The sequence below is a fragment of the Felis catus genome, chromosome D3 (genome assembly GCF_018350175.1).
Source record: "Felis catus isolate Fca126 chromosome D3, F.catus_Fca126_mat1.0, whole genome shotgun sequence".
Taxonomy (NCBI): Eukaryota; Metazoa; Chordata; class Mammalia; order Carnivora; family Felidae; genus Felis; species Felis catus.
In genome coordinates this window covers 92,597,988-92,620,058 of record NC_058379.1, presented here as the reverse complement: position 1 = coordinate 92,620,058, position 22,071 = coordinate 92,597,988, and positions in this window count along the sequence as shown.

Below are 22,071 nucleotides of genomic sequence, written 5' to 3'. Positions count from 1 at the left end.
AATTACATAATTATATAAATCTATAGTCAATCTTGAATATTATTTAAAGCATGTAGAGAGATAAAGCAATTCAATATAATAATATACTACATACTTTCTATTTTATTTTAAAGTTGATGTATTTATTTTGATAGAGAGAGAGTGTGAGCGGGGGAGGGGCAGAGAGAGAGAGAGAGAGAGAGAGAGAGAGAATTCTAAGCAGGCGCCATCAGCACTGAGAGCACAGAGCCCTACAAGGGGTCGAAACCACCAAACTGCGAGATCATGACCTGAGCCGAAATCAAGAGTCAGATGCTTAACTGACTGAGCCCCCACGTGCCCCTCATTTGACTTTTTGGTGCATCGTAAGGTTGGAAAAATAGTTTCACGTGTTTACTGGCCACTCGTGTCTCTTCCATATGAGTGACGCTTCGTCCTTCGCCATCTTACTGTGGAAGCTTGCATCTTTTTGTTACCTGCGCCGCCTTTCTCCTGACTATTCGGTGTCTCCTTGTTGGCCCTGCTTTGGTCGGACTGCCACCACGGTCCTTCCAAGGACTGGCTAAGTGTGGGTAGTGGGTAGGGTCACACTGGTTAGAGCGATTTGGACTAACTTTTTCCATCCCCTTATATACAGTGACAACAGTTCTTAGACGAACTTCTATGTTTTTAAACCTTGACATCATGGGTTTGCTTTGAATAAGTAATAATAAGTGTCCAGTGTAATGAAGACACGTGCATCATGCATTTCAAGCTATGAAGCTTCAAAAGTACTGTGATGCCTTCACGAAGTCACTATGCCTTCTACTAACACATCATTGTGAAATATCGCTTTTATCAAATTCATGCACGTAATTTAAAAGTCAAAGAGAATCTCAAGGCCAATCTAGAAACCAGTGTGGCATCTCACTTTTATAGCTGCATCCTGCTTCTCAGAGGTGACCATCGTCGACTTTTGTATCCTATCAGTTTCTTCAAACATAGAACCCACTGTTTGCACCCACTGTATGCGTGCTGCTGGGTCCTGACTTACGACCGTCGTCCCTGTCCTCTGGGGCTACTGTCCTGGGAGGGGCAGACGGGGCTCCCACGTGAGCACCCTACCCGCATGGAGAAGGGGTGTCACCTGCCCGCATCCACCAGACAGAGCTGTAGCCACTTGTGCTAATCGTCATCGGACGTGTCACTGGAACCTGTTCATAGGCTGGCAGTGTCACCGCATGAAGACACTTTTGCATGATTAATGTTTGTCCTTACCTTATTGCCCTGTATTTTCTTTTGCTTAATGTTTATCACTCCTTGTTCTTAACCTTTAGTAGACCGATAAAATGTCTTTCAATTGTCTTTCTCTCCCTTAAAATCCATCCGGACTGCTTGTGCAGGTCCCCTCGGGCCTGTCCCCCAGCCCTGCTCAGTGCCGCCCAGCTGCTCCCAGGACTGCTGTCCCCTCACTCAGGACAAGGTCTGTTTGTGCAGGACCCTCTCTTTGCAGTCGTGAGCTGGCTGCTGCTCTCTTGGGATGCGCTCTCTTCTCTTCCGGTGTTACCGAGAACCCATGAAAATAAGGTCATTTTCTGTGTTCTTAAGTGTCTCACAATGTCTTGACTTCCCTTTCACGTCTGCTGATGCCTGACCTCATCCACAATTCAAGACACAAGGTGCTTCGCTTCAGAACTGCATCAACCCACTATCTTCTGGTTTCCAGCATTGCTTTTGTGAAGAATGATTTTGTTCCAATCCTGTTTCCACACACCCAGCACTGTTGCAAAAGATCTGGGGATCTTCATCACCGGTGCTCTGATTCTGTGATGACGGGGCCCTAGCATGTGCGTCCCCCTCCCTTCCTTCCTGCCTCTTAAGTCCAGTGTGGGGCTCCCATAGTGGGGCTTTCAATCCAGAGTCGTGACTCACCGCGTTAGGCAAACAGCCTTTATTCTCTCTTTCTTGAAAACCTATCAGGAAGATCCAGAATCACTCATATAATAGTTTTATTTTTATCTTTTGTTCCTGTGCCATCTCTTTATCTTTTTGTTCTATTTTCTTGGTGCTTTTTTTTAGTTTATCTGCCAAACATTCTATTATTTTTAGAAAAATTGGGTTTCCATGTTTTTAAACCCCGAAAACAGTGATGATATGATGTTATTCCTTTCTTATAGCACCCAGTTCTTGTTTCATGGATACAACATCTTTTTACATCTCCAAGGCTATTAGTTATGGTTTTAACAGTGTTTCACTCTCTCCGTGTCTTAGAGCTGGCTCCCTGAGTTTCTATCCTATCTCTGCCCTTTAGGTTGAAGCTTTCCACAGACGACTGGTGATCCCTGCCTCCTGGGATTGTCAGCTCTGTGCAAGTGGGGTAGGCCAGCTAAATGATGGGATTTAGTACAGAAGGATTCAGTGGGAAGCTGGATTTCTCACTTTGGAAAATCCAGTTCCATAACCTACACTTTTTTTAAATGGGGTGTTTAAGTTTCTCCAAATAATTTTACCACACCTTGCTCTGTGTGTGTGTATATGTGTGTGTGTGCACAGAGGGAGCCTGAAGATGGGTGTGTCTGGCAGTATCACATTCTGCCACAGGTGGGAGAAGGCAGAAGAGGGCTGCAGTCACTCTGGTTCTTACACAGCAATCGCTTGCCTCGTCTGCCCACCTCCTGTGTCCTTCCCCACGCCTGCTGTCTCCAAGGTCAAGCTTAACATCTCCAGGGAATAGACCTCCAGGCTCCTCTGGGTTTAGGCATGACAAGGGGGAGGGAGCCCGAGGGCACGACAGCCCGCTCTTAAATTTTAATCCTCCCCAACCCTCACCCACGTTCCGTTCCTATAGCACCTGCCTGTCCTTTCCACGCTCTGCAGGGTGACACCATGACACCACTTGTCTGCACTCATGCTGTGGTTTCCATTTCGGTCTATGTCACTTGCTGTGAATTGTCCAGCTGACACACACACGCACGCACGCTGTCCAACGCACACACCACTCATCATACATACGCACACGATAACACACACCATCCGGCATGCACACACACCCGTCCAGCACGCACATGTTGAAACGACCCTCTACGCGCTGCTGTCTCCTTTCTTGTCCTCGTTTCTGCTGTCTTCCCACTTTTGTGCTTTTACTGTAACTTTGAGCAGTGGCTAATGAGGCATCAGAGATAAATGGTCATGGAAAATCCACCAAATTTAACTTTTATAGAGAGTGACCATTTTTAAAGGTGGGGAGGGCCTTGGTGTTCACTGCACGTTCAGAACCAGGGGCTCGGCTCTGGTGAGCGTCTCATTTCTCACCCAGAAATTCTTTTGATCCCGCCCACCCTCAGGCCCACCGTCTTCCAAGCAGCCAGACAGCCCTTAGGGGGTCACGGAGGGGAGGAAATGAGACGGTCCGAGGGTAACTCCGTTCAGTTAACTCCACACATTTGGAGACTCCCCGAGGGTCTGTTGTTTCTATCTCTGTCCTTGCTCCTCCTGGAAAGACTCGTGAAGGGTGAGAAAGCTGCTAGGCGGGAGGAGTCTCAGACCCGCGCTTAGGTGTGGGGAGTCAGCGTCCCGCAGGGCGGCCCGCAGAGGCCACGGTGGAGGGACATTGCTTTCCTATCCTGACACACCAGGAAGGTGCTCTTGGCTCTTTGAGTTGCTCAAAAACCACCCTTAGTCTCCTGACTCTGCCCTGGGGTCCCCTGCTTCGGATGCACTCCTACTGCCCCATCAGTCACCGACGCCGAGGCAGACCCTGTGCTACCGAGGGCCACTGACTTGTGCCAAGGTCCCGCATCTAATAAAACGCGCTTTCCTAATTTTCTAACCAGGTGACATTGCTTCAAAACAGACTTCTTATCTCCAAGGAAGCTTATGTTTTGCGTTTGGTGGTTTTCATCCTGATAATTTCTTCTCCCGAAAAGAGAGAAGGGGAAGAGAACCTCCTTGTGACTGTTAAATTTATCAGGTTTTTCTGAACTGAAATTGGTGTAGCACCCTACGTCAGTGATTAATGTTCTCTGGACGCTCAGAGTTGCCATTGACCTCGGAAAGACGATTTCCATTGTGTGGGCACTCCAGGAAGAGTGGTCTGTATTTGAGGAATCCACTCACAACTGACCCAGATCTTTTAGACACACGTCAGTAAGTCATTTGCGACCCACGGGAATGAATGGTTATGAAAATAAGCTTTGTCCCCCCTCTGTGTGTAAAAACATGCTGCCTCATTTCAGGAGCTTTAGATAATCTGGACGAACATGAGTACAATAAATGATAAAATCCAAAGGTCCCTGACACCACGACTGTGGTAAAGAGTAGGGGCTCGTGTCAGATCGTCATGTTAAGATTCTGGAGTCACCACTTGCCTCAGAAAATTTCCCTGGCCTGTCTCAGTGTCTAGGTCTCAGCGTCCTAATCTGTGAAACGGGGACCTGGTTCACCAGGTTCTGTGAACACGAAAGGCTATTATGCTCTACGTTGCTTGACGTATGTTGACACCCAGGAAGCGTTGAATAAAGGTTTCTTATCATTATTCCCACTTCTCTCGCTGCCATACGAGCACTTGGAAATTCTACCAAAAGAAGTATCATTCAATACCAGCTAACATTGTCTGCTCCTCATGGAACAGATTACTCCAGGATGTGGACTTTAAAGTTCTCTTTTCTATTTTTCTCATTGTGATCACTTTACATTTATCTCTGTGAAATTGTGCACCATCTAAACGGAAGGGGTGGAACTTACCTGTGTGGGACAGGAAGAACACAGGCTTTATCAGGATCCTTCCCCAGGCCCCAGGCAGGGGCGAAAGAAAGGCTCAATGTTTTCCAGATTCTTATCAATTGTTTTCTAAAGCCAGGAGACAGAAAGGGAGAACACATCATTGTTATTGTCCATATCAACATGGGGCTTAGGTTCACTTGGAAGGCCCGCGTCACTGTGCCGTTGACAAAGCTTGGGGAATTTCTGTCGAATTTGGAGGATGTGTTGGGCAAGTTTATTTAAGATTGCCTTTGCATTCTGGAGCCACATGAAATTCCGTATGGCAAGACTGTGCCCTGGAGGGAGGGACTTCCAGAGTCCACAGCAGCTGAGAGGTTGCTATGAAGTATATACTAAAATACTGATGTCAGGAAAAGAAATTACATTTTTGTTGCTATTTTAATATGCCATCAAATTTGGGATTCAAAGTTCAAATCTGGGGGATAGATGGGCTTATAAATAGTTCTAAGGAGGTGTATGAGCAGAATTTTTGAACACCAGTGGTCTGGGTCAGAGTGACCAGAGGGACCTCAGGATCCATTTTGAACTTGTCAGTTGAGTTTATGTATAGAGTAGATTTGGCAATTCTACTGGCATTTTACCAGGAGGATGACTGGAAGGAGGGGCTAATTTGGGGAAACTAATCCTCAATCCACTAAAATTTCCTCCTGAAGTTGACCATCTAACTGCAGCAGTGACTGGTGGGTAAAAGGGACAGATGGAGACATCAAGCTTCCTGGGGCACAAGGTCACCCAGCCATCATCCCTGGTGTATGACACTTAGTAAAGCGGATGATATATTCACACAAGTAAATACAAACGTTTCTGGCAGAGAAAAGAGCTGGCAAAAAGTTAACCCCTTCCCTGCAAGAAGCATCTGAAATTACATTTTCTATTTGTGTTGCTCTACAGATACATTGACGTTGAATGTCACAGCGTTGAACGATGTTGAATGACGTAGCTTGATAGTATGGCTGCCGTCCTTTTCACTAGGGTGGACCGAGTTACAGGTTATTTTGTCATACTTTCCCATTTGTTTTTCATCACTTTTACATTGATTTTTTCCACCACTGATGATTACTTCCAACAGGGGTTGACACCCACATGGAGAGAGATTCACTGAAATCGGTAGCTCGTGTGGTTAGGCGTGCTCTAATTTCTGTACAACTTTAACGAACAAGCTGTTTTAAGAGAATAGGAGGAGATGGAATACAGGTGGCCATTGTGTTTGTCCAACACCATGGAGCGAGCATCCCTGGTCTGGGAGGAGGGCGATCCTGGCTTGCTTCTCGGACTTTCTGTGGCCTTATTTGTGTCTCGTTTCCCTCACACCCTTAAGTCTGGCTCAGTGAAAGATGAATCCGTGGTTCAGAAAGTTCTGAGGCATTGCCCAGTTACTGAGGCAAGACATTATAAAACTTCAGAAAAAAACAAGAACAAGAAACGTAACCCAGGCTGGTGGCTGGGCCAGTGGCGGCCTGCCGATAAAGGGCATGTTCCCTAACATGAGCCACACGGAGTGGGTGCGTGCAGGGCCTTGTGGCTGAAAGGCTTTATATTCTCCCCTCTAATGCGAAATCCTTCAGGATTGAATTTATAAGAGATTACAGAGATCTGTGATTTTTGTAATTTGTATTTCTGTGCTCATTTATTTATTTGCTCAACAAACATTCACTCACTAGCGACTCTGGGCCTGGTTTATATTTGACATAGTCACGTCCGACGTAGGCTTCGAGAAATGACACTGTGGGCTCATCGTCCGTGTATATGGGAGGACTTGCTTCCACAGGGGGCTTCATGATCCCGAGTCCAATTTCTTTTCAACGGAAAATGGTCGTCCCTTCACACGGCTGCACATTTCAAATTTGAAGTTCAGAGGTAGTTAAAGAAGAAAGGTATGTGAAATCTTACTTCTTTCTGAGTCACATTTTATAGTTTTCTTACTGTTTCTTGTCCAGAATCCATGCACAGCATGCTTGGTGGGGTAACACTCATATCAGGCCAGGGCACTGACTATGAACCGTTCGAAAGATACTGTTGTCGGGGCGCCTGGGTGGCTCAGTTGGTTAAGCGTCTGATTCTTGATTTCGGCTCATGTTGTGATCTCACAGTTCGTGGGTTCTAGCCCCGCATTGGGCTTCGTGCTGATAGTACAGAGCCTGCTTAGAATTCTCTCTCTCTCTCTCTCTCTCTCTCTCTCTCTCTCTCTCTGCCTCTCCCCTGCTCATGCTGTCTCTATGTCAAAAATAAATAAACTTAAATAAATAAAAGATACTGTTGCCTCCTGCTAAGTTCTCCTGAAACAAACATCTCCACTATTATTAAAAGAGCTGGAAAACCATGATTCTGGGAAATTTAAAGCACTTGAAGCCCCCAAAGCTTTACAAAGTGAATTTGGGAGGTTCTTAAGAATAACAAAGGTTTCAGCGGAAACTCAGAATTTCTTAATGATCTTGTATTTATCACCGAACACATAGGACATAGGACAAGCCCAGAATACAAAAATAGTTGGGCACTTCAGCTCTACTGTGGCCACAGATGGAAAGTCTGCCAAGGACATCTTCCTCAGTAGCTGATTTACTAAAACTTTATGACGATAGTAAATTTTATGTTTCAGTGTGCATGACAATTATGTTCTGGTTGCTGAAAAACAAAACTAACAGAGACCAGTACCCTCCATTCTACTCCTGAATTTTGCCAACTCCCAGCCATTGTGATCTTGCTTTTGGGAGAAGATCAAAGCACAATTGTGATCCCTGGCCTTGATGTCACAGAATGGTCATTTCAGTGCAAAGACAGATCGTTCCAGATGTTATGGTCAACACTTGGCTACATTTGATGAATGCTCTACTGGGTGGCAGAAATCACACCTATTTTCTGGACTGTGTATCTAGCAGAAATGACTAGAGTAAGAGGGTCTCACAAGGGAAAACAAGAATTGTTAGCACCACATCCACATTGAACTCGGAGACATAACGCAACGCATTTTATGGCTGCTGCCACCTACCAGCCCACTTGAATTTTGCCATAAGATGGACCTTAAGTGGAAAGCATATTTGCAGCCAAGGACAGACAAAAACATGAATAGTACAAGAACGCACGAAAGCCCTGTTCTGAACGCTGAAAGGTATGGAAGGGCCCCATGGAAAAGCCAAGCTGACCTGAGCCTCGGAGATGCACCTCATTCATTGCAGAGCCGGGGACAGAGGCTGGGGACACAGGGTGGTGGACCGCAGGGCTCACCCCTCCCGCTGTTGCCAGAACTCCTGACTCACCCCCTCAGCTACTCACTGACAACCCTTGGTTTCATCCGGAACACTATTTTCTGATTAGAAATGTAAAAACCCAGCGGGAAAAAGAAGATAAAATACAGACTAGTATAAAATGCTCTTGCCGAGAGCATGACTGACGCTGGCTGGCCACCAAGCTGATGACAACTGCTCTCGCGTGCAGGAGACACCACCCTCGACAGCCAGTGCTGCTTCAGCCAGGTGTCTCCAAGAGAATTTGTCTTAGAAATGCAGGACGTTAATTCCTATAGAATGCACATTTGTCTTCATAATCTAGGTAGTTTGAGCAAAAGCCGACAAGAACGCAGAAAAATAATCTGGGTATTCTGTGTTTGAAGTGTCGGATGGCCTCGTATTGACAATGCCAGTGAAGACGGGGGTGTTGAAAGTATGAGATTAAATTATGTACTTTATCAGAAACAAAGGAAGTTTAAATCCATCAAGGATTCCCTAATTCCTGTATTTATGAAAACATCGCTTACGCAGTCGGGCAGAGGAGACGCCACGGGGTCGGTTGAGGTGAACAGTTTTCAGAGTTGCAAACAAAATGCACATTTAATACATGGACTCTTGGAGGGGAAGGGCCTGCTGGGCCCCTGGCTTACTCTTCCCTCATGTCTCGGAATAACGGCTCCGAACACCTGGGAACAGGGTCACGGGCTGGGATTCACTCGCAAGCTTTAGAAATCCCCTGTTTTGTTTCTTCATTTACTCCAACAAATATTATGAGAAAGCGTTTCCCAGAACCGTGTCAGGCCTTTTCCCGAACCCGACGGGGGAGGAACGAGTCCACACACATCTTTACAGCAGGACGGGGCAAGGGTAGCAAACGACCGCCATGCCCTGTGCTCCCAGAGCAAGGGCACCCAGGCACCCACACCGTGTCCGTGGGCCCCAGGCGGTGTGCGCTCCCTGCCCCAGGCAGCTGGTTCCCTGCTAGCCGGCCTGCCACACCCACCACCCCTCACCCTAACACGGTTCACTTCCTTGCAGGCCTGTAATCAGACAGGCCACTGCACTCTCTTGTTATTACAAAGCCTCTGCACAGTTCTGTTGGTGCCTTTGCAGCCCCACCCCGTGGGGGGTGCTGGGCCCTCCCCCGGCCGCGGGTGCCGGAGACCAACACACTGCCGTCCATCTTGTCGGCCGGTGTGGGTGCGTTGGGTCATCTGGCACCGTTCAGGTGGGACACCCCTTCCGCACCAACGGGATGAATGGGTTGTGATGGGAACACCGCCTCGTGAAGGGAAGGAAAAAGTCTACAGACTCTCTCTTTGGGACTTTTGGTCCCTTCATGTTCCCATGATATCTTTCCTGGGATGTTTTCTCATGAGCCACGATGATCCCCAACTTCTTTTTCAGACGCCACAGGTCCTCAGACCCACCCCCAGGATGGTGTAGACTCCGTAATTAGAACTCTGTCTCCTGGAAGTAAATACCCCTATTTTCCAAGAAGTGTGTAGGCATTGGGTTCCAGAGCATTCTTACTCATGAATTGCAAGCCATTCGCCAGGACTGAAATCTAGTCTTGGTGCCTCACGAGCCAGAGAGGCCAAAACACACAAAAGCCTCATGCGCAAGCATTCTATCGTGACCAGGATGTGGCTCATTCTCTCCGATGTGCCGCCCGCCATGCTGGCGGCCGAACAGGCTCCATTAAAGGCATGTCTCCTGGTTACCAAAACCATCCAAAGGTTAGACTTATGAATGGTGAGGGGAAGCTTAGTTCACGTGCAATGCATTCAAATTCCGTCCTGTCTAATGTTCTTGGAATATAACATGGCCGCTTACTTCCTCAGAGGGAGCTCTTTGCCTTTCTTGAACAAGAAGCATCAGTGTGATTTGATCCTACTTTCCACCGTTTCTCCTGCTGGCTTTAGGTAGCTGGTATCCTCTGGAACAGGTCTTACAGAAGATGTGAAGACATCACTGATGCTCCCTCTCACCCCCTTCTCTGTGGACGCTTCACGCCATCCCGGGGTTTTGAAGTTGATCACCACAACTCTGCCCCAGCTAGCCTCCGCAGGTGATTCTCAAGACTCTAGTCATTTCCAAACTTGAAGCAACCAGGTGCTGCTTCCCTCATGGCAGCGCACAGGGCAGAGAGGAGGGTCGGAGTAGGTCAGGGGACACACAGCAGTTCCCAGGGACAGAGCAGCGACGGGTGCTGCAACTCTCTGGACAAAATACAAGGGCCAGGAGAGGTGCGTTATCCACCCATCTGCGTGAGGTGCACCCGAGTCTTCCTGAAGGAAGAGGGAAGGGGCAGCCAGAGGACCATGCGCACAGCACTGCAGTGCTAGTGGAGGAACAGGGTTTTGTTTGGTTGAGTGCAACTTGGAAGCCGTACAATTCACCCTTCAAAGTGCGGGCTTTGGTGCCTTTGTCATACTTACAACGTGCGAGTATCCGCACCACCCAACTCGAGGACAAGGACGCTTCCATCACTTGTGTGCCTCGTCCCCCTCCCCTCCGCCGCCCCTGTCCGTCTCTAGGGAGCCACTCATCTGCTTTCTGTCGCTAGGGACTTGCCTCTTCTGGATGGTTCATATGAAGAGGTCATAACAATATGTGGGCTTTCATGTTTGGCTTCTGAACACTCAGCATCGGGTCCTCGGAGCCCATCCACGTTGGAGCGTGAATCGCACTCCATTCCTTGCTGGAGGGGTTTGGGGAGACCATTTTACCTGGGTCCCACCCACCTAGAGTTCTTCCTACAGGGGGGCCGCCAACGTTATAAGAGGGGTCTATAAGCACCCTTTGCCAGGGGAGCCTCACTGAATGCTGTGGGGGGGCTGGCAGTGTCTGCCGTGGGGCCCCCACACCATTCTTATGGGGGTGAGATGTGGGCATATTGAATAAGGTCCATCATTCTTTGAATCAGTCACTAAACTCTTTTTGTCCCAATGGGCCGCTTTGAATGGTTTCTATCTGTTTCTAGAGCGTAAGTAACGAATTATACACTTGGATTGTACTTTCTATTTGCAGGAGTTACGGTCCGAATGGAGACTATGCTTTGCTTTGGGCCTGTTGCGAAGTGCCCTGGACAGATTACCTCTGTCCGGGTTCTTCCTGACCCTAACTAGTTGCAGCCTCTAACTAGTTGGGTAGGACGATGAGCAGGTCCCTTAACATGTTGGCATTTTATTTCCCTTGTTTGCAAAGTAGGGATGGGGGCAACAGCGGGTGGAGACGCACTGGACTCCGGTGGTACGAGCTGTCATCCATGGCTTCCTCTGCTCACTTTGTGTTGGCTGAAAGTTCCATGATAGAAAGGCCAAGAAGCAATGGACTTGAACCATCTGGGTGGCAGTGTGGGGGTCGTCCCGTGCCTGGCAGGCTGCTTAGCTGTGTCTCTGGCCGGCAGTATGCCCTCCCGTACTTGTGGCAATCAGCAGTGTCTCCAGACATTGCCGACTGTCCCGGGGGAGCAAAATCGCCCCAGGTGGGACCACTGATTTAGATAATTCCACCCTCTCTAGGGCACCACAGGAGATTCCGATGCTGTTCCCCACTGCTGCGCAGTCCACATGGCCTAGCCTGTCACCTGGCACTGTTGAGAGCCCTAGTGCGTCACAGCTGAAGCTGCAAACGTTGCTGTGTTTTTCCTTTACCCCAAAGCCTGTGTTGTATCGCAGAGTTTATTTGTTTGATCTCGCTGCCTTTCAAGTCCTACGAGACAGTGTCAGTAAATAGGTCATGTAATGCCACCATGCGTATGAAGGTTACCTTTTCTAAAGAGTCAGGTTTTGATTTTTGATCGTCAAAAATGTTACCTTTAAAGTTCCACCTCATGCCAGTCAGAGTGGCTGAAATGAACACGTCAGGGGATTATAGATGCTGGCGAGGAGGTGGAGAAACGGGAACCCTCTTGCACTGTTGGTGGGAATGCAAACTGGTGCAGCTGCTCTGGAAAACAGTGTGGAGGTTCCTCAGAAAATTAAAAGTGGACCTACCCTATGACCCAGCAACAGCACTGCCAGGAATTGAACCAAGGGATCCAGGAGGGCTGATGCATAGGGGCACTCGTACCCCAGTGTTTGTTCATAGCAGCACTTTCAACAGTAGCCAAATTACGAAAAGAGCCTGAGTGTCCATCAGCTGATGAATGGATAAAGAAATTGTGGTTTATATACACAATGGAATACTACGTGGCAATGAGAAAGAATGAAATATGGCCTTTTGTAGCAACGTGGATGGAACTGGAGAGTGTGATGCTAAGTGAAATAAGCCATACAGAGAAAGACAGATACCATATGGTTTCACTCTTATGTGGATCCTGAGAAACTTAACAGAAGACCATGGGGGAGGGGAAGGAAAAAAAAAAAAGGTTAGAGAGGGAGGGAGCCAAAACATAAGAGACTCTTAAAAACTGACAACAAACTGAGAGTTGATGGGGGTGGGGGGGGAGGGGGTGGGTGATAGGCATCAAGGAGGACACCTGTTGGGATGAGCCCTGGATGTTGTATGGAAACCAATTTGACAATAAATTTCAAACTAAAAAAATAAAGTTAGGATGATTATAACAAGATCATAAAGAGTCACCTCCTGGGGCGCCTGGGTGGTTCAGTCGGTTGGGCGTCGACTCTTGGTGTCGGCTCAGATCATGATGTCACGGTTGATGGAACCCAGCCCCACATAGGGCTCTATGGTGACGGCAAGGAGCTGTTGGTGATTCTCTCTCTCTCCCCCTGCCCTCCCCCACTCACATGCACACCAGCCCTCTCTGTTTCTCTCTCAAAATAAACACTTTTTTAAAAAAGTTACCTCCTGAAATTGGTTATGATCATAAAATCGTGAGTTTGCCAATAAAAATAGGGGATGTATTTATTTACAGCTTTTTGCTATTATTAAATAAATAAATAGCTTTTTGCTATTATTAAATAAATAATATTGATTTATATGCCACAAAACATATGCTAAGCACTTTATATAAATTATCTTTCACTTTAGTTATGACTGTTTGATAACTCAAGCTTATAGAGACAAAGTAACTTTTATCTAAAGTAATGCTTACGCATTCATTGTGGAAATGGGTTTTGATTCAAGGGAGGGAAAGTTCTGTCTGCTCCAAACTCAACCTGAAGTACTTAGTTCATGCGATTAAAGACACTGTTACTGTTTAGACATAGCTAACGATTGGGTTCAAGACAGGTAAGGGATGTGCATATTGCCTTCTCTTTCACCGAATCAAATTAAAAATTATGTGTGTGTGTGTGTGTGTGTGTGTGTGTGCACGCACATAGTATGCATTTATATATCTGTATGTCTACCTCTATCCAAATTTCCCCTTAGCAAAGACACAAGCCATGTTGAATTAGGGTCCACTCTCATGACTTTATTTTAACTTGATTACCTCTATAAAACCTTTATCTCAAACTGTGGTCACATTCTCAGGTATTAAGGGCTAAGACACGCACATACCTTTTAGAGCGAAACAATTCGACCCGTAACGGAAATTTTAATTAAGCAAAGGTAGTTACTAAATGCCGGTTCAATAATCAGCTACACTAAATATTTCGGTTTCACTTATTTCTATTTTTCTCCATTCCCAAAGCCAAAGTGTTTTTATGATTATTTTCCAAATGTGGCTGTTATGGAGATTTGCAAGAAAGTAGTGGTTAGAGGTTTATTACAAGTATGTCTTTGCGGCTGGTCTGAAGAGAGAAGGACATTTAACGAGGACAGGCACGCAAAAGGAGAAATATTTACAGTATACTGAAGGCATCGGCCATTTCAGAATTCATCAGAGAACAGTTGGGAATGATTTATTGTGGACACGCTTTAATTTGGTACACCAAAAAGCACATTAGGACCTCTGCAGACTCTGTTCCTTAGGTACTAAGGAATAAGTGATTTGTTATTGATTTATCCACTAGATAAAGAAGATTGTTACTGCAAAACCCCACAGCACCAAGAACTTCAAGGATAAAGAGTCGAAACACTGAGGATAAATGATGGATAGTTGTTGGGATAAATTTGAACGTTTCCCTGAACCTTAAATATTTGGCCACGTTTCTTTTAAGTCATATTACAAAGTCTCACATCTGCCCTGGATCTTCCTTAATAACCACGTTATGATTTGGCGCTTGTACATGTGATAGCTAGACAATAAAAGGTCTAGTGATTTCTGTGGGGCAGAATGAAACAGCTCGCATGTAGAGGGCAGGCCCTTTGTGGTGCAACCATCCTGTCTACACCCCAGCCAGGAGCTTCTCCTCGGGGCAGCTGCTCGTGCCTTTTTTTCTCCCCCCAGAAAGAACGAGATCCTTCTCCACTCAACAGGGCAAATTTGAGTTCTTGTTCCACCACACTCCAAAAAAGACGCAAGAGAAAAAAAAACCTCCCTTCTCTGCATCCCACCGTCTGAACTCTGCCCTTGCGTGTTCTGTGGCTTGGTTACTTGAGCTAATAAAACCAACTTTTGGATGCAGGTAGTTTGATTTGGGCATCCCTCACTTAGAAACAAGTAAGTCAGAGGTAAATAAAGCCGTGCAAAATAGATGTGAATAATTTAACTCTAAATGGAGCATTATAAGAAATAGCTTTAAATAATTGCACAAGTTACGTAGGGACACTGCTCTATTGATAGTTTAGAATTGAAAACTTTTTAAACGTGGGAAAGAAACTGAGCAAAGTGAAATTTCACAATAAATTGTCTGTGATACCTTGAGGTTGGTGCAGGTATAATTTTATAAGGTGACGCTGGTTCAATTACTAAGAGCAGAGACTTATTTCATCACTAGATGAGATGCTTTCACACAGAAAGTTCTTGCTTTCGATTAGCTATGGAAGGTAGTGAAGAGCTGTAGAGAAGAAAGTGCTGTCTTATTTTTCCCCAGGACTGAAAGAAAATGGGATGGAAATTAAAATATAACGAAAGTACTTCGGTTGTGATTCTCCTATCTTTACACCACAAACTAATTCTTGATGTATTTATAGAGAATGGAAAAAAAAAACACAATTATTTCTCTAGTCCATCCCCAAATCCAGGGTCTGTGGTACATTTTATAAACATCTCAGTAGATAGCGAGAAAGGAAATATTAAGTGCCTAATATGCACCAACACTAGGCTACGTGATTTGTGTATATTATCTTTTTTAACCCAAATGGTAAACTTGGCCGAGCTATTAAGACTGTGGTTACAGAGGAGGAACAGAGAAGTGTAAGTAACTTGATCAAGTTCACACAGTTAGTAAAAGTCAGGTTCAGAACTGGTTTTCTTGGGTCAAAGCGCAGGCTACTTACATTCTCCTGTGTTATCTTCCCAGATAGGATGATTATTATTTTTTTCTGAAATGTGTATGAAATGCCAAACATTTAGAAGCTGTTTTAAGACTCTTTAAGATTCTGCCAATAGATTCTTTTTCAAGTCGGTTGTCTATCTGTATGCAGGGCTTCTCTACAAGGCTGCCTGCATTTCTGTGGGCTTCTGCACATTGCTTCCTCTTAAGAATCCTTCCTACTCATCACTTCCGCTGTAATCACCATCACCATTATCACCGCCACGACCACCACGACCACCACTATCACACCACCGCCTCCATAATCACCTCGTCACCACAACATTCTGGTGGCTTATTGGGGCAGTCTTAAGCCATATGGGTTCATATTTCACATCAGATTCAATTCCATGAGCAGCAGGTGCTGGTTTTTTTTTTTAAATTCATTTATAACCTCCTTTTCCAGGGTATGAACAATTTAAGGAACACTCCAGGCGCCTCAACATATTTCTATTTTATTTTAGTATTGCTTACATGCAGCCTAGTTTACTTAAGTGACAAGCTGACTCCTCCTAGTTTTTGGAATCGGTTTTATTGTGCACCTTCCGAGCTCCTTCTTTTCATTATTAAGAGAATGTCCTCTCCCTCCCCCTCCTCCCTCATGATTGTGCTCTAAGACAATTTCTTTCTATGGACACTTCATTTTGTGCTCTGCTCTTCGATAGCCAAAAGTAAAATCAATTCTTCCTTGACTCATAATGACAATCCATCAGGGAAGGATTTTGAGTTTTCTAAAGAAAGAAAGTTCAGAGTTTTCCCTGGCAATAAGCTCTTTCCGACTCTTTCATAGAGACTTGGGGAAACAAAAAAGTGGATGACTTGGGTAGATTTGTTCTACAACCTAAGTATTTAGCAAATAGCAGGTTGGTAAGATCGCTGTTCTTTCATAAAAAGTTGGTGAGATTTTAATACGTTTGGTTTATCTGATTGTGCCATCACCCAACCTCTGCGTGTGGGCAGCACGGGAAAGGGTCTCTTCCCGGAGAGTTGCCGACGGTGATCCCCTTCTCACCTAGCCCCTCGTTTTCTCCTGAAGAATATCTCAAAACAATAATACCCCCCATGTGTACCCCCGCATGAATAAAGTGTTCATGCAACGTGCTCTCAGCACAGGCTGAGAGAACCCAGATTTGTCTTTGACCAAGGGGGAGAAGCAGCGATAGTTTACGGTACTGTGTTTCGAGTTGTCTTACACTTGATAGTTGATTCTCCGAGAGGATCCTGATGCAATTGTGACCCGAGTGAAGACTCAAGATATAACTGTGCCCCTTGGCCGCTGTGAACCGTTATTTGCTGCCCACCACAACTGTAATTCCAGCCAAATAAACAATGAAGTCAGACTTGTCAAGAGAGTTCACTTGCACACGTTACCTTTGCTTCATAAAGAATAAAACACGAAGCTTTGCTTGCCGAGGATAGCACAAAGCGAGGCGTCTGTTCGGTGTCTCCATGTAATAACCCACTATTTAAAAACAAATCCTGCTAGCATACTTCACAGACCCAAATAACTCTCAAGGAAACCCTGACCATTAGCATTAAAGAGAGACAATGCGGAAGGTCTCAACGCAGCCTCTCTAGGTCTAGCCCTGGATAAAGACAGTTAATTATGCTCACAGATATTTATTACCTCAAAGTGTCTAAATAAAATGTAGCTCTTAAACTATTATCCAAGTAAGCCCAATGATTTTAACTGGTTCTTTTCACTTTGTATTGATAATCTGTACAGAAAAACATACATAAGCACACTTTCTCAAAACACAACCAATACCAACAAACATAATTTCTAAATGTAAAGAACGCCCTGAAAACTAATGATGAACTCATTTTCTTAGCCAATGTGACCTTCACGCGAAGACAGCTTCGAAAGAGCATTTACCACTGACAATACAAAACTTTGGGGTATTTTTTTTAAAGGAAAATCAAATGGTTTGTCCACTAAAGAATCAGCACCAGATCCCTTTTATGCACTTGCATAAAAAATTCACCTTCACAAATAAAAGCGAGCTGCGAATCATTTATCTTTGCTTATCTCTTTGATTACCATATATTAATTAAGATGTGAATTACTACTTAAAATAAAAGGATGCCTGCGATCCAAAAAGAATTAAAAATGAATGCTTATATAGGGAGACAATGAGGAGGGTGATTCGGGAAGCGATTGAAAAATGAATGTTTACTTTTAATGTTTTACTTTGCTATTTTCCTTAAAAGAAAATCTATATAAATTTATATTGTTTGCACTCCGCTGTTCTCTGCTAGTCGGAGAGCAGCTGTTCTACAGCATTGGTCTTTGAATGGCTGGATGGTAAGGCTCAATAATCTGTCGCCGCCCGGGTTAAGTGATGGAATTCATTTAAATGCCCCAGAAGTAATCATCCACAAAGAGTACATTATTTCTCTTTTATGAATTTTCAAACCTAATACTGATGGGTGGCATGCAATTAAACCTGATCAATATGTAATTTAGGTGGGCTGACATGTTTTCAAATTCGCAGAATATAGATTCTTTCAATATTGCAAGAGCTTAGTGAAACACTTAGCTTTTATAAAATAGCTAAGGCAGTTTAGTACAGTACGGAAAAAAAAAATGTTTAGCCAGAAGATATACAGAGAAGTAATTGTACCTGGAAACTCTCATTTTTGGACGGAAACCATAACTGGGGAATTAAGAACAGGCTTGATCTTCTTCTCAACCCTGTCTCTGCTTCTGTCTCTCTTCCAAAGAGAAGGAAAGAGCGGGGTTATCTACATACAGGATTTTGTCCAGGGCCTTCTTGGTAATTTTCATGTGCAAATACTTTCAAAGGCATTATAAGTACCAATCAAAAAACCGCAGAACATAATCTGTATTATACTGAGAAAAAATTACAGATACATTTATTCACAAAGCTTTTTTTGCATGGAACCAAACCGAGGCAAGAGGGAGAAAAAGAAAAAGGAAAAGGAAAAAAGAAGGAAAGAGAAAAAGAGGCACGGAACAGAAAAGCCCGGGGAGGGTGGGATTACCATAATGACCCTTTGTGTTAAGCTAATAAACAAGGGTTAGTACACTGGCTTGTGACCCCAGAGGTGAAGGGCGCCTCTCTCCAGTATTACTAATTAGCTCGCTGTCATCTACACAATAAGAATTACACTTGAGTTCCTATGATTTGACAGGATTCAATTTTAAATTTCATGCCTGAGGTCTTAAAGTGCTCTTTTACCCCCACATTTGCATATCATACATGACCAAGCAGTTACAACAGGCCCGTGTCTGCCGGATTGGCGGGCGGGAGAGATGCTGGGACGATGCACAGCTCGCCATTGGTGGCGAGGCCTCTCCGTGGAGCGCCGCCTTCACACGCGCTTTTCATCCAACCCAGTCCTCTCGCCTTACGATGTGCTGGTATCCTCTGGACGTTGACCTATCGACGGTATACTTTTTGTCAAATGTTTAATTAATGCTCAGTAAACCTGCTACTCCTCATGGGCACATGATTTGCTTCCAGTGGGGGCCCCTGGCCCCGGGACAGTCCCCCCTTCCCCGTTTCCCAGTCTGCGCAGGGCCACCCACCTCCCACCCACTGTGCCGGCAGGACCTTGTTCCAGACTGCATCTCAGGCGTGCGGTCCGCTGCCCGAGGCCGCAGCCCTGGGAAGTCTTCTTCTTGGCCACGGAAAGGCCACGTGGATCTGACGGAGACACACGGGAAGGGTGTTAGCAAACCCCAGCATTTGAGTGTCCCTGCTCTCAGCGCCACCGGGAGCCACGTGGCCCCAGCCCTGGCCTCGGGTGACACTCATGAAGACCGGGACGCGAGGGCGGGCACAGCTGAAAAATAGTCCAGGACTAAGCCAGCAGGGTCTGGGGTGTTCAGCTTGCGTTGATGGCCCCAGCAAATTAGGCGGGGCTCTGGGCACCAGGCGACAGGAAGTGCAGGGTCTCCACGTGCTGGGACAGGGACATGGACCCTGCGACATCATCCACGCGTGCACTGGGGTGCTTTGTTGCATTTGAAGATGCCTTGAAAATCTAAGTTTCCCCTTTTGAAATGTGACAATGTATTTTTACCACTGTGGAAAAACTTAGGCCAACAGGAAAAGAAAGACGATGATATAATAGTTACTGGGTAAATACGTTTAATTAAAATTCCACTTGGACCCCACTCTGCCTTTTCTGAGGGTCTGGGTGCACAGAGGAGGGAGGCTCAGGAATCCCCTGGTCTTTTAGTATCTGAGGAGCAGGGAGGTCACAGTGGGCCACACTAACTGAGTGTTAGCCATCAACAAACACACATCTCCACGCTAACTTCACATTTCACGCTAAGTAAAATGTCTCGGATCTCTTGAAGTCCTATCCGGCCCCCGAGTCCCACGCCGTCTCCCGAGAGATGATAATTACTCACAAGTTGGTGGACATTATCACGTATCCAAGACGGTAAAATGACTTTCTCTTTGTTGACTAGAAAATTGACAAAGGAAGCTCATGGTAACAGCAGCAGAAAGGGCAAAGGGTGAGCGCTGAAGGCGCATGCTTGGAGCACAGGCGAGGAACAGACTCCCTCCACTGGAAGACCCTTAAGGACATCACTTGAAAACAAAAAAAAAAAAAAAAAAAAGAGAAGAAGGAACTTGGAAACACACAGGACTCGAAGGAACGTCACACAGCACTTTGGTCATGAAGCAGTTGGGGACGTGCCAGCCACCCAGAAGGCAGCTGGTGGGGTGTCCATCGGGACAAAGGCTTTGGAAGTCATGGTCGGGCACAGTGGTCAGGGTCTTACAGTTGTGTTCTGCTGTCCAGTGCCGTCTAAACAATTCATTCCAGGGTGCGGTCTCACAGTGGCACTGTCTCCGGGGAATCTCAGGAGGCGAACATTAACCAGGGCATCCGTTTTCTCACGGGGGAGGTTGGTGTATATACGCACATCTACCTAAAACATACGTATGTTTCTCTTTCGATTTGAATGCCTACGTGAACATTGTGTGCGATGCGATACCATAATCTCAGATGCCATGATTTTATGAAGACATCTTCTCAGTAAACGCCTCCCTCCCGCGATGTCCCTCACAGAGACAGTCCTGTGGAGTATCCTGTTACGAACACATTCATCAAAAATCCATTCTAGCCAAATGCGAGATTTCCCTAAATGTGTCAGTCATTGAAATATATGGATTCATATCAACATTTAAAAGTTGAAAGGAAAAAGGGGGGAAAAATCCTTCACTCTCTAAAAATGTTCCTGTGCAGGCTCAGAAGACCGTGTGTGCGTAAGCCAGCTAAATACTTTGTAAAGATCTTCCCAGCTTGTCTGTCACTTGAGTGAGTTCTGTGGCAGCAGAGGACGAGGGCGAAGTCCCAGCCTCACCCACGTGTGAGCAAACAGAGAGCCCCGTGACTCATGCCCACACCCTCCAGGAAGTCTTTCTTCCTTAAAACGCTAACGTGTGATCTTGAAAGTGTCATTTAGAAATGCCTGCAGTGATATGAAGGCAGAGACATTCTCTGAGCTATTTGCTGGTCACTGGGACAGAAATGACAAAGGATTCTGTCCATTAGTTTTTCAATACAGTGCTCAATAGTAGTAGGAAATTGATGGGGTGGCTGGGGCATCACATCGAGGGAACTTATGATGCGGACAATAGCACTTTCAATAAAAGGGCTTTTGATTTTCTATGTGTCAAACTGTTTTAATATTAGGGCATTTCTAGGTCAATGAAGGGTTAATGTAGCATCATAAATCATATCCAAACAAGAGCCTTAAGCCTGCTCTACCTACACAGTAGTCTGTTAAGGTCAGAAAAGCGTCCAAAAAAAAAAAAAATCACAAAACGGGAGGTCGCTAAAGCGATGTGGAAACCGCATTTATTTCACTGCCCCAGACATCGACATGGCAATACTAAAGAGAGTGAAAAAAAGGTGAATTAGAAATTAATGATTCTCTGCTATGTAAATGGCAATTAAAGGGCATGGCCCGCTGCAGGCTTGGTCCCGAAAATCGTCTCCATTTGTTTGGATGGAAATTCAGAGCCTAAGCACATGTCGCAGTGAGCCCCGCTACGTCTTTATTGAAAGCTATCATCTTCCCCCCACACAGACCCCCAAGTAAACGGAACCTGCACCCTATCCATCCACCTTTGCGATAGAATGTCAACGATCGCGTTGTGCGGTTAATCTTCGGGTATGAATAAGTAATGCGTGTTCCAGAGAGCCCTGGCCCGGATGCCGCTGCCTCCACGTTCCATGGCAGCCAAGCTCGATAATGCACATTGATCCCCACCCTGCACATCCGAGCGCTGCCCTGACAGAGCTACACTGTGGCTGCTATTTCTAAGTTGTCCCTTGTCGGGAAAGCTCTAGAAGAGTTGCTCTCTGAGAGGGGGCCGAGCTGTTCAGTTTTGAACCCATTAAAAACAAACAAACAAAAAAAACCCTTTCAGCACCATTACCGGGAAGTGCAATTAAAAAAGATGACAAATTCAATAAGATTTAATGAAGAACAGGAGGAATGCAATGGAAGAACACATTTCCCATTTTGTTTGTGCTTTTAGTCTCAACTAGCCACATATATTACACCTTGCATAGAGATCGTGTTGGGGGAGGAAGAGCCTTTTAGGTACACTTTTCGGGAAGCAGAAGATCGCACGGAGCCACGGCAAAGCAAGCGGCAGTGGCTGCCGGAAACCGCAGGTGCACGCCTTCTGTCGCGGACGGTCCCCTCTCCTGAGAAACCACGCAGAGCCGAACCCGCGCATGCCGCGCAAAACACAACTCCGAGAGCAACGCAAACTTGGGCACCA